The 14,409-nt window shown below is 34.6% G+C and overlaps 1 protein-coding gene across 1 annotated transcript in view; it reads right to left on the reverse strand.

Moving 5' to 3' along the window:
* The window catches only part of LOC106667249 (TWiK family of potassium channels protein 7-like), a 196,244-nt gene that overhangs the window by 42,878 nt on the left and 138,957 nt on the right, over window positions 1–14,409 (reverse strand). The window contains exon 2 of the mRNA XM_024228586.1: window positions 1,977–2,034. The gene's annotated coding sequence lies outside the window, so the exon portion shown is untranslated. The remainder of the gene's footprint in view (window positions 1–1,976; window positions 2,035–14,409) is intronic.

Here is a 14,409-nt window from a genome sequence, read left to right on the forward strand (position 1 = left end):
GTTTTCAATTTCAAATTTTCCTTTTTTAAGTTTAAATTAATCTTTTTCCATGTCAAATTAACTCTTCCTAGCGTCAAATTAACTTGTTAATTTCAAATTAAACTATTTTTAACATAAAATTAATTTCTTTATTTCGAATTAACACGTTTTACGTTTAAATTAACCTAATTTAATTTGAAATTAACCCTTTTTTGCTTCAAATTAACCTTGCTAATTTCAAATCTTTTTTATCATTCAAATAACCTTTTTCAACTTCAGATTAACAATTTTATATTTGTGAACGTAAAATACTAATTAATTTTCATGTGGTATTTTATATTTTATATTTTAAGCCCATTTTATATTTAAAAACATATTCATTTTAAAAGAAGTTCTTTTATGTTTATTCTTAATTTTAGGTAATATCTAGTTTTAATTATAATTAAATTTCTAACGGTATTCAAAGAGCTCAAAATTTCATATTTAACAAAAATTCTTAAATATATATAGTAATTTCACTTTACAATTTCACATTTACATGTAAGCTATATTATATACCATCTTTTAAGTATTTTAATGGTTAATAGAAAAGGTTAATTTGAAGTTAAAAAGGGTTGATTTGGCGGGAAAACTCTTATCCGTGATAATATATAAACGCGACAGGACATTTCATTTTGAATGGAGCTTTTTGACGTTAGTGACGACACCTTTGCAAAGTGGGATGAGAATTAATGCTCGCACAAACCTCTGAGTTGGAGTTGTGCTCCACATAGGCTAAATGAGTTGGCAAAGTGAAGATAGGAACGCGAATAACGTTAGTTAGGCGACCTGCGGTTTCGTCCTTTGAAACCAGCCATGAAACTTAAACAATCATCAACGTTTACCAAGCTTGAATTCATTCTAAACAATTCAAGGCTGATGAAGTTTGAATGTTTTTTTCTTCATTTTTTTTTTAAACAAAGTTCAAAAGCCGTTTATCTAAGCCGTCAAATCAACTGCAATCAAATGAGAAATCAATATTTAAAAATCTGTTATGTTCTTTTTTTGTAGTGAAAACTCCTTGGACCTTGGAAAAACACTTCCTTATTTGTGCACATTTTCAAAAACAATTTAATTGATTTTAATAAAATTTTATACACTTGTTTAAGAAATATGTGACAGTTATGGGCAACAAGTTTCATCAACTAAGGTATTTTTAATCTGAAAAGAATCTGAAATTTTGGGAGAAAAAATTGTCAATTATTTTTCTAACTGGACGTAAATGTTCCAAAACTCTTCATAATGGTTCCTATTTAAAAAAATCGAAATCACTTTATATCATTCATAGGAAAGAGTACTCTTATCGAGTAAAAACAATTTTTCAAGAAAGGCAAACAACCGAAAAAGCCCTAACGCGACGGTACAATGAAATCCTGAGCTCTCTTCGATAGTTTACTCTAAAACTATCGATTATCACGGTAGAAACGTCACTAGAAGCTTTGAAGTCTTATTTTTGCCCACACGCAGCTGTATTTAACGGTAATTTAATCCGTGCAATTGACCCCAGTATATTCTGTTCTTGAACTGTCAAAAACTGAAGTTATAGCTAATGAGAAAGACAGAAGAACTTGTCAAAGAGGCCGCCAAAAAGCACAACAATTGAGTACCAAGACGAAAATTTAGAGAACAAGTAAGCTGAAGGTGGACCTACCTGCCTACCATATATAGCGTTTTTTCCCGTCAAATTATACTTCTGTTTAACCTGTTTTAATTTCACATTAACCCGTTTTAACTTCAAATGAACCAATCTTTGAGGTACCTGTAGCATAAGTAGTAAAAATTCGAAATTTATTGTTCAGATCTACTCCAAAAACGAAGAAAATAGTTTGAAAATGTTTTATATCATTGAACCATACAAGTTAAGGTTATAGGAACACATTATGCTCTTAGGTTATAAAAATTGTTATGACGGAGAGAGTACATCAATTCACTAGTTAAAAAAAGATAATTTTACTTACAAACTGTGTTCCGTGTTTTCGAGTTATCCTTGATCAACAGTTCGCTTGAAATCAGCACCTAACAGAAAAAATACAAATACTTAAATTTATTTTAAAAGTAAAAAAAAAAATTATTGCTTTAAAGAATGTGTTAATTTGAAATTGAAAAGGGTTAATTTGAAAAAAATTCAAAATTAAAAAAATGAAGCTAAAAAGGATTAATTTGAACTTAAAAAGGGTATATTTGAAATTAAAAAAGGTAATCTGAAGTCAAAAAAAGTTCATTTGAAGTACAACAATCATAATTTGAAATTAAAATAGGTTAATTGAAAGAAAAAAATCATTTCAAATTACAAAGATTAATTTGAAGCTAATAATGGCTAACTTTTACTGAAAACAGTTTCATTTTAACTTAAAATCGGTCAATTCGAAATAAAACATTTTATTTTAATTTTTTTGCCCTTGCCTATTTAGGCATATAGCCACGTCGCTCTAATTTGAATATAAAAATAGGTCACAATTAATTAAGGTTTTTTAGTTGAGATAAAAAAGTCAATGGCACGAGCGGGATTCGAACCCACGATCTTCGGCTAGATACGCCGCTGCTCTACCACTNTGAAAACACCGCTGGATTTCAAAAAAGGCAGACATAAGTACAGTCTTGTGGAAATTCTCACTCTTTGTACACTTTAGGGGTATTCCTAGTGTTAACCCTGTTGTCTGTTAGGCCGTGTTAGATCGAGAAAAATGATGACGTAGACTTGTACGAATCGGCTAGTTAACATTGCTCGATCTAACAGACTAGGGCCAATTTTAGTTGTTTGGACGAAAATGTAACCACATTGCTATTAGTTAGAGAATTTAACAGCTGTTTTTTATTTTTATTCTTAAATACGCATTAATTAAGCTAAACCAATACATTTCTTTTGTTAATTTCAGACCTGTCCTTATATTCTCATTCATAACAGATACATTCCCTAACCTATAAAGTTGTAGGCTGTTAGACGTTAGGATACAGGTTAGGTATGTCGGCACGATTTGAAGCGTGTCATTAATTAGTACTTTTCATTTTGGATGAAAGAGTTGATTAATTTTCCTTTTTGTTAACTTCTAGTATCGTACAATTTAACACAAAAGAAAACCAAAACAAACAACAAGCCTTCAAGGACTGTTATAGCATTATTTTTGGTTCTACCAATCGCCACGCGCGGCATTACGGAAAAATTAACATTTAGCATGCTAAGAAAAGAAGGGGACGTTCACGATCTTACTGGACATTTCTTTATTCGAGTTAACAGGAGTTAACATCTACAAACATCTTGAATACCATTTTTGTATTATTTCAATGCTCAATGGCGGATTGTTTGATTGTCTTTTACAACCTGTAAAAAATCTATAATAATTGTATGCACTGCTCGCAGAATAGTTAAGTTCATACATAGTCAATTTCATTGAAGTGGTCAAGGTTCAATTTAATAAACAATTTCACCAACACCTGGAATTTCCATAATAGAATAATACGATAAAATTATTCCTAGTATAAGCATTGTAAGTTGTCGGAACAAAATAAATTTCCGGTCGTATACGTTGGAAAGTTTTCGTTTTGTTAGATGAAATCTTCATCCAACACAATCTTCCTGAAGATCTAAAACGTCCTATTCGGATGCGTAGTTAGACGGCGTTAATTGCCTCATTACACGAGGTTGGCAATCGATTGAACAAAAGGGAAAGGACAGCTCTTAAGAACAGGGGCAATGGCAACGTTCTATTGCGTGTTACACGGTTGTAAGCGTTTGAAAAGGTCATTGATTAATACCGGCGAGAGGATTTTATGCGAGATCTCCCTTTAACAATGCTACTTGTTGATTTCTGTGGAAACATTCTTTTCCTTTCTTCTTGATAATTTATTAAGCCTTTTTTACAACTCTGTCCTAGCTCCTTATGAATAAAAAATGACCTGCTTTGTCGGTAAAGCACTTTGTTTACTTCTGAGTACCGATTGTGGAGCCAGAGCGGTAGTTAAACATTCGTTACGGTGGAAGAAAAAAAAAAAAACCAACGGATTAGCGCAGCCCCCTTTCTTGCCCATAAAATATTACAATTGGATTCCAACATCGATAAGAATTACAGGCCTATTGTCGACGTGGCAACTACTGATTACTCAAGTATATAAGCTCAAATCTGAACGTGCATGTAATATGGTGTGTTGAGCCTAAAGCCGGGAACATACTTACCCGATGCAACGCTACTCGATGATACCGACGCAAATCCAAATTCCAATTTTCCATAAGGTTGTATTACCCCCGTGCACATCTACCCGGTGCTATGCCACGCTACTCTACTCTACGATCTGCGATCCCCACTGTCCAGATTTTCGTCCGGTAGCATCGAGTACAGTAGAAGAAAAAAGAACCGGACACTCATATTTTTATTCAAACTACATGTATTATTGCAGTTATGTTAATTGCAACAAACTTATTTTAATACAAGCCAAATTAACCGAGATCAAAAATTCATTAGTTTTTATTTAAAAAAAAAATAAAAAAATTGTTTTGTAGAAGATTGATCAAATCTTCACTAGAGCTCTCCGTGGCCATTTCATTTGTCGCCGAGAATCAAATTGATTACATGACATTTAAAAAATGGCTAAAAGAAAGGAAAATTCAAAAGGTGGAGTTGAGAAGGGAAGTTGGTGTCTGAGTGGATCGAGGTCACGATAGCTCAGGTGGTAGAGCAGCGGCGATCTAGCCGAAGATCGTGGGTTCGAATACCGCTCGTACCAATGACTTTTTTATCTCAACTAAAAACCTTAATTAATCGTAACTTATAACAATATCTTATCGATTGCAAGAGGGGTCGCTCCAAGACGATTTCTTGGACACACCTCAATTTGAAGTTTTCGAATCGAGCAGCGGCGTATCAAGCCAAAGATCGTGGGTTCGAATCCCACTCGTGCCATTATCTCAACTAAAAACCTTAATTAATTGTAAATTGATCAAAACACCAGAATACCATTTTTTGATATAATGAATTTAACTAACCACTTATTAAACGGTTTTACTCATAAAATTTAACTAATAATTTATTTCATGGTTTTGCACATACAATTAAACCATTTTCGTCGAGCAGCGTCAGAACAGGACACTCATGTTTTTTGTACTTTATTTCAAACTATGTATATGTAATTTTGTCGTCGTATTATTACAACATTCTTATTTTAATATAAACCCAATGAAACGAGATCAAAAATTCATTATCTTTTATAAAAATTAAGTAATTATGCTGGTTAGGCAGAAAATTTATCAAAACACCGGAATCACTTTATTTAAAGCAATTAAATTTAACTAACAATTTATTACACGCTTTTGCTCAAAATAATGCATTAAGGACAAAAGAGGCGTTGCGATGACGATACTGATTATTGTGATACACGCTGTGTGATTGTACGTGGAGTGCGTTTGACGTCGTATAGATGTGCACACCCTACCAAAACATGGCAAGGCATCGGGTAGCGTCGCATCGGTAAAGAGTGTTCCGCTTATCAATTCTTTCTGTCCACTGGTAATTCCAGCTTTTGTAATTTACAACAAATTACCGGTAAGCCTTGATACACACCCCGTGTTTTGGCAATCCTGGGTCAGACTTCGGTCTTGTTCTAGGCTGGGCTTTAGGTGCTATCAACAGCTAGGCCATTTCAGCTCCCAACGCAATCATTCTCCCATCCACACTTCAGTGAGTTTTAAATATTTTCTTTCTTATTTGCGTACCATTCAGTTAGTTACAGTGGTCGAGTAGTGTAAACAACCCTGTTTCCTCCCAGAATCGGAAAATGTGATCCAGATACTCGCGCCATGATTCTATCGGTTGGCATTCCTATACGCTCTCTATATAGAGACAAGAAAGTGGGACGCATCGATTAACCTTTCTCTACATGACACATTACAGGCACACATTATATACCTAATGTAATTGAAAGCCGAAGGGGGACTTAAAATTCTACCTTCGCCCATTTCACCCTAGCCATTCAAGCTAGTAATTCTACCTGCTGTCATTGTACACAAAAGGAAAAACAAAACCGAAACTACAAAATATTATGCACAATAAAACGGCCCTCATTACTTCAAAAATCTGAACAGTGGACCAAAATACTCGCCGTGCTAAAGTACTGTTCTCATATCGGTTGGCATTCTTGTACTCTATCTATATAAGGCCAAAAAATGGGACACATCATTAAATAGGCACACATTACATTATTATATTATATTACTATTTATATTACTTATAACTAATATAATTGAAGGTCGATGGAATACTAAAAATTCCACCCTCGCCACTCATCCCTCACACATTCACTGTAATAAATATACTTTTCAATATACACATAATAAGTTATCTGCAAAGTAGTACATACAATCAAACAGCTCTTCGCCTAAGCACAATTCTCATATCGGTTGGCATTCCATACTACACATTCACGCTAATAAATACTTTCAACCTCATACAGAAACAGCAGAAGAGCTATCTGTCAAGTAGTATATTTATATAGGCACATAACCAATGTAATTGAGAGTCAATTGGGTACTTGATATTATACCATCCGCCCTCTTACAGTCATTCAAGTTAACAAATCCTGTTCTCATAAAGGGTGGTATTCCTACACGCACCTTTTAATTATATATATTCACATCGCCTTTCTTGCCTCTCACACCTTTCTCTACATGGTGGACGCATACGAGGACTATGCCCCAAAATTAAGTATTTTTTTGGACCTCTGTGATATATTTTTAAATCCAATTTGTCAAATTTCTGAACAGAAAATTGGGATTTTCTCTTCCTGTTAGTCTCATTGTCAAAGCTTATGAAGAAAAAGCAATTTGGGCTGCCCCCACCTTCTTAGCGCAACGGCACAATTAACTAAGGTTGTTCGTCATGTCACTGACGGCTTTAATTAAAAAAAAGAACAGGTCTCGCCCTGTAGGATCTCAGATAAGAGGCTGCTTGGTAAATTTTTACAAAATTGAAAATTATTTCTAAATTTACACCACTATAAGCATATATTTTCAGTTAAATTTGAGTAAATTCGTGTTGATGTGCAATTCCTAGCCTCGTCTTAAAATTTTAGGTGGCTACATCGCTATTCCAGCACGTTTTCACCGTCCGGCACAAGGGATACCAAAACATACTATCACACATCACACAAGGGATACTATCAGTTCCTACCTAGCATACTATTTACACTCAAACAAGAAGATCAATCTTCAAAATTAAGAACAATAATTGCAGGAGTGCCAGTAGGTAGCATATTAGGTCCACTGATTTACTTGTTATACACCAATGATTTTCCGAAAGTAGATGGAGTAAAAACTGCAACGTTTAGCGATGACACAGCCGGCGATCCGATATCAGTAGGACCGACCATCAACTAGTCAACCAAAATTATTCAAACTTCTCGTAATAAGACAAACGAATGGGCAGAATAATGGAAAATCAAGCTAAATCAGCATAAATCAGTTCATCTAATCTGTACAAACAAAAAAGTGGACCATGTTCCGTCGCTCAAAACCGATGGAACTATATACTGTACACCATACAACAGTAAAGCTAAATACGTGGAAATGACCTTAGATGCCAAGCTGAGATGGAAAGTACACGTGAAGAAAAAAAGGACAGAATGAGGTTTAAGGTATAGACAACTAAACTGGTTGATAGGACGTGCTCCAACCTTGCTATACAAAATAAAATATTATTACACAGACAAGTCCTAAAGCTTATGTGGACATATGGTATTCAACTATGGGGTTGTACCAGTGCGAAACACAGCAATATCAAAATCATACAAACTCTAAAAATAAAATCTTTACGTAACATGGTCAATGCACCTTGGTACGTAAGAATTAACATTTACTTAGGGATCTTATGATCCCTGAGGTCACGGCGGAAATACAAAGATTTGCCTCCAAACACCAGTCTCGCCTCAGCCAGCACGAGAATGTGGAAGCGACCAACCTTCTACATAACCGAAACACCTTCAGAAGATTAAAAAGGACAAAGCCATGTGAACTTGTGTGGATAAAAACGAATAGTGAAATGTAAATCTTATTGTACCAATGGGTATATAAGAATGTAAACATTTATTTATTCTATATATATTATTTTACAAGTAATGGTTGGTCTAATAAGACCAGTTTTAATAAATAAATTTAATTTTAGAAAATGCCCCCGGAATGCACTTTAATCTTTTTGTGTTTTCCTAGAACCAATAGGCAATTTAGGCACTCTAGACAGGTTTATAGTTGACCTCATTAGAATCGATTGGTGCATTTAGCAAGGGTAGAAAGGTTGTTCGATTTGACCCACTTAATTAAGGACTCTCCTTGGATATAGAGAGCGAGTAGGAATTTCATCAAATATGAGAACTGTGCTGTAACGAGCCTTTGGTTGCCTGTTGGATTTGGTAGATAACTCATTTTGTGTACATCAAGAGTGTACCCTCCGATGCACCTAGTTGTTGTTCTGGTCATATGGGTGACAGGGCTGCCACTTTTTTTGCCAGTTGGTTAGCCTGTTTATTTTCTTTAGTACCTTCATGTTCTGGAACCCACTTTAAGGTAATCTTGTTGTGTTTACCAATTGTGATAAGTTTGGAGTTGAAAGCATAAACATTTAGTTGATAGGTTATAAACCTCTTTATAGCTGCCTGACTGTCTGAGAGTTTGTAAATCTGTTCACCTTTCATATTTTTCTTGATTAACCTCTGTGCACAGAGTTGTATTGCATGGACCTCAGCTTGAAAAATAGTTGGGGTTAGTCCAAGGGGATTTTCTAGGGTACATTTGAGCTCTTTTGCCCCTACACTTATACCCTGTGTACCATATCCCCTTCGTGAAACTTTGGGCTACCATATGGCATTCAATATGGGGTTGTACCTAACACAGCAATATCAAAATCATACAAACACTCCAAAATGAATTCTTATAGCATGGTCAATACAGCTTGGTACGTATGAAATAAGGACTTATATAGGGATCTTAAGATCCCTGAGGTCACGGCGGAAATAGAAAAATTTTCCGCCAAACACCAGTCTCGCCTCAGCCAGCACGAGAACGTTGAAGCGACCAAACTCCATAAATGAAACACCGTCAGAAAATTAAAAATGACAAAGCCATATGAATTAGTATAGTTAAAAATTAGTGAATAGTGAAATGAAAATATTATTGTACCAATGGGTTTATAAGAATGAAAACATTTATTTATTGTATATATAAATAATTGTGAAATGGTTGGTCTAATAAGGCCAATTTTAATAAATAAATTTAATTAATTAAAAAAAAAAACTCGCAGCCAACCATTAAGGTTTGTTTGGGTAGGATAGAGTTCTATCGGGATTTTTTACCTCTCAAATTTAAAATGTTTCAGGTAATTCAAGGTGTTTAGTTTAAGAAATGCTTTGGTTGAACTGAAGTTGATTAAAATATTGTTGATTCAGCACTGGAAAGGGGAATATGATAGGAATGTGTGTCATATGACTTATCAACTTCGAACTTGGCATTGACGTTTCATCATGATGAGACCAGACAAACGATTCAAAAACTTTTCCTACACGTGATGTTTTCATTGTCTGCTATGGCGATGTCATCTAGTCAAAAGGGGTAAATCGAAATTACTTCGTGCGTTAGACAAATAAAATGAACATTCCTCATCTTCCATTTAGGAAGAAATCTGCTTTGACATTGCAGGTTATTTGTTCTTCCTGGAGGGTAATAACAATTTAGTCGGTTTTAGTTGGCATTATTGATTAGCCTGTGAATTTTTGTCACCCATTATTTTGATCCTGACCGTCCTTTATTCGTTATATCTTGTCAGGCATTTTGCCATTTTTAATAATTGTCTTCGCCCTGTCAGTTATTCAGGCGGAAGGACGTTTACAAGTGGTTCATTTGGCCTTCCCCCATGATAGCTGTCGAACTGTATTGTTATACATTTCATCTCAACAAAAGGGAGAAAAACGATTCACTATGCTTTAACAACAAAACGGGACCAAAATAAGAAAGGCGATAAATACGACTGATTTACTAGCTCTTGATCTATAAAAATAAAAGCCGAAATTGAATCAAATTATAAAACCAGACTTGATCAATGCTATTCAATTCTGGAGTCAAAAAATAACATCAACAATCCGAACATTGCCATTGCGTTTTGGACATCCTTTGAGAAGAAAGAATGCTCGGGAGTCTTTCTCGTTGTAGAACAGGCTTTCGATCGAGTTTGGCGGATTTGCACTGGAAGCTCAAAGGCATCCTACCCTCTACACACTGTTTCATCTTGAATCCTACCTGGCAGGTACTTTACAGCATGTTCTCTCCTTTGTACTGGGTAGACGCGGGAGTCCCGTAGGATAACGTCCTCGGTCGGAGTAGCGATGAACTGCTAAATCCATTTCCATCCTTACCCACAAAACACTCACGGCTTTGGTTCTAAAGTAAGTCCTGATTATGTTACGCAACAAACTTGTTTTACCCGATATAATTTGATTAACGTTGAAAATAAGAAAATTTAACTTTGTTCTTGGATCTGAGTTATAAATTCAAGTCGGACTTAATTAATTAGTATGTTTACGAGACTTGTCAATCTCTATTAAAGTATCTTGTGTCTAACTTCGTCTACTCTTTGTTAAACGTGTTTGAAAATTTGCATCGTTTTACACTAATTTCGTCATAATTGATTACAAACACTCCGCAAATTATTTAAAACAAACTCTCGGGACCCCCCTATTGACAAGTCGGGGTCAATCTGAGTTGGCCAACTCGGACAGCAATCACTCCGTCACATGCAAATGAGCGGCGGTGGCTTTCACGGAATTAGTTGCGATTGCTCCGACTTGCCGGACTTTTCCCAAAAGTTCCGCTTTGTTTTAAGCCAATACTTTTTCCATTTATTTATTTATTTTACAACTGCGTACAAAATGTGACAATTAGCTTTCAATTTTTCAAAATTTAATTGGCTTTCATGGAGTGAAGTCGAGAGTAGACCTATGAAATGTGTGGTGTTTAGTGACCGTTTCTTGATGATTATTCGGAGATCGTGAGGTGCGGTCTGGTGTGACGTAGGTTTTAGAAAAACGTTTTCTTTATCGTGCCAACGTTTCGATCTTTATTTAGACCATCTTCAGGGCCTGGGATTTATAAACATTGTTAAAATTTTACAAATACATGTAGGATGTGAAAAAAATAAATTTATACAATGCTAGAAAATTTTAGACAAAAAAAAGAAAAAAGACATGAAGTTACACGATATTAGAAAATTTTAGATTCAATCAAAGTAGTTGTACTCTCTCAAAGTGTTTGTTTTCCGTGTAGATGTGTCATTCTTGTATGTTTATGTACATTTTATTTTGAAGGGGTGGGGAAGGATGTCGGGAATAGAAATACTTTTTTAATATGAGAAATAGGCTTCTTTGTGGTGAGTAGGTTTCTTAGGAGCCGACAATGAGAAAAAACGAGTAATGGTTCGGCCTGATTATCCTTTCAGGATTATATAGACGGGGATAATTGGAGGGAAACGAAAGCCAAATTTTTGAATAATTAAACTATTTAGAAATGTTCGATGTGTGGAATGTGATGATAGTTTTATATGTTGTATCATATGTTTTTGTGCGATGTGATGATGATATATGTATGTTATCGATATTGAATTTGGTAAGGATATTAGCGTAGCTGCGACTGAGTTTACATGTGTCTGTTCTGTAATTGATGCTGTGTTTATCCCTGTTGATGTAAACCATTTCTAAAAAGTTAAATTCGTGTTTGTTTTGTTACAGAATACATCAAGGATGGTGGAAATGGAAGGATGCCCTTTAGCTTCCACAATAAGCTATCGGGGGCGTCGGTGGCCGCAAGGTTTAGTCTTTGACACGGCGTTCATCACTGTAAGGTAAAGGTCCCGGGTTCGAATCCAGCGGCCCTGCATTCGAACCCGACATACTTACAAATCGGCTTTTTTTTTAAAAACACCGGCACCCTGAGGGTTTATATGACCTCTGCTGTTGCGAACACTTGTAAAAAAAAAGAAAAAAGCTATCGGACCAAACACGATCAAAGGTTTGGGATATGTCAAGGACAACACCAGAGCAGTATGTTTAAGCTCGATGGAGGTGGCGAAGGTGTCGGGCTCGCTGAATAGTGTTACCCGCGGAATCCGAATTAGTGATTGGGGATAATATTTAAGGGTTCGATGATGGCGTTTTTTAAGTTTAGGTAGTAGAGGAAAGTATTTAGTTCGAAGGACAGCGTTGTACAGGGTTGTGATTGCTTTTTTGGGAGGTTGATGAAGTATATTAGAGTTCACATGATCATAAACAGGACTTTTTGTTTTAGGAAGGTTAATTATGACTGAGTTCTTTGGGAATAAAAAGCTTAGGAGAGAGTGAGAGTGAAGGGTTTATATAATTCTTTATTAATTTTGTCAATCAAATGTGAATCTTGCATGTGAAATTGAGGAGTGAATAGTGTGGAGAGTTATTGTGCCAGAAACTGAGCTTTCTCCTCATCGATTTTTGTCCAAGTGCCGTTAATGCGCTGAATTAGGTGGGAAGAGTATTTCTACTAAATATTCTTTTAGTTGCTGTCCAAAGAGAGCTGTCCTTTGAGGTTAATGTTTGGATATAAGTGAGATAATGGTCATTGTAATACTTGTTTAGTACGTGCATTAGTGGTCTGGTTAGTTGCCTATACTAAAATTGAGAAAACGCCTTTGAAGGTGTAAGGAGAATTGGGACATCTTTAGATTTTTTTTTGAAGGGAAGAAGTGGTCGATGGTTAAGAGTGGTTAAAGCGACCCCGAGAGAGCGCATTATCCCCGAATCAACAAATATTCAACACGTGTACTATCAACTCGGAAGCAAACAGTTTGCTATTCCCATGTGCCCAGGGCGCTTCCGGTTCAAGAGTTCCGATCCAGATTGACAAATCTTTGACAAACCCGCCTTTCTGTACTGCTCAGCAAACATGTGCCATTTACGAACTATTTGCGGCTATTAACCGAAAACAAATCAATACCACGCCCTCGGGGACGATGAAAACTTTTACCAACTTCCAAAGCCTCGGGAGTCCAACTCTTTCCACCGTCCCAACAGCCGTCCCGTCCCGACCTCTGGCCGTCCTCCAAACAACAAAATAATCCTTTGTTTTCCCTCTCATTCATTCTTTTCATTAATTTCCACCCCTGCTTTGGCTCTGTTTACTTGAGCATAAATCGTTTTTATCAGTTCCTTCTAGCCTGTTGTTCTTAAATGGCCCATTTCATGGATATGCATTTTTTATACATTACCCTTCCTACAACACAAAAATAATAATAAGAAGAATAAAAACAACCCATTTAATTTTAAAAACGCTTCTGGGGTATAATCCAGGATTTACAGGACAAATCTTTATGTTGAATAACCCCTTTCGGACTCCTCCAAGATCTACATTGGGAAAATATAAGAACATTACGATATCTTGGCTGCTTGGCCATAAAGAGATATAATATATATAATAATTGCATCAAGCATAGACTCGCCAATCTCATAACGAACTCCAGAGGTTCCAGACGTAATACAAAGTAAAATTCAAGGATGTAATAGGGATATAAAACGGTCATTTTCATCTAAGAAAACCCATACAACGTAACATTTTTCAAGCTAACACTTTTTAATTCCTATGTTGATAAATTTTAATATTTATTTGAATTAATTATACTTTATTCTAATTAAAATAATTACCAGGTCAATTATGCCTGCAAAATGCATGTATGGATTAGTTTAATATTTATATTTTAAAAAATCGTAAATACACGCAAATTTTACATTATATACTTATATTTCATATCATCTACTGAGTGTTTTTATTGTTAAAACAAACGGTTAATTTGAAATTAAAAACGGTTATTTTTGTAGTTCAAAATATTTAATTTAAATAAAAAAAGGTAATTTGAAGTTAAACAGAGTTAATTTTGAAGTTAAAATGGGTTAATTTGAATTTAAAAAAGTTTAATTTAAATTAAACAGGTTAATTTTTTAGTTCAAAATATTTAATTTAAATAAAAAAAGGTAATTTGAAGTTAAACAGAGTTAATTTTGAAGTTAAAATGGGTTCATTTGAATTTAAAAAAGTTTAATTTAAATTGAACAGGTTAATTTTTTAGTTCAAAACATTTAATTTAAATGAAAAAAAGTAATTTGAGATAAACAGAGTTAATTTTGAAGTTAAAATGGGTTAATTTGAATTTAAAAAGTTTACTTTAAATTAAACAGGTTAATTTTTTAGTTCAAAACATTTAATTTAAATGAAAAAAAGGTAATTTGAAGATAAACAGAGTTAATTTTGAAGTTAAAAGGGGTTAATTTGAATTTAAAAAAGTTTAATTTAAATTAAACAGGTTAATTTTTTAGTTCAAAATATTTAATTGAAATGAAAAA

Source organism: Cimex lectularius, unplaced genomic scaffold, assembly GCF_000648675.2.
Source record: "Cimex lectularius strain Harlan isolate CLEC.00 unplaced genomic scaffold, Clec_2.1 scaffold207, whole genome shotgun sequence".
NCBI lineage: Eukaryota > Metazoa > Arthropoda > Insecta > Hemiptera > Cimicidae > Cimex > Cimex lectularius.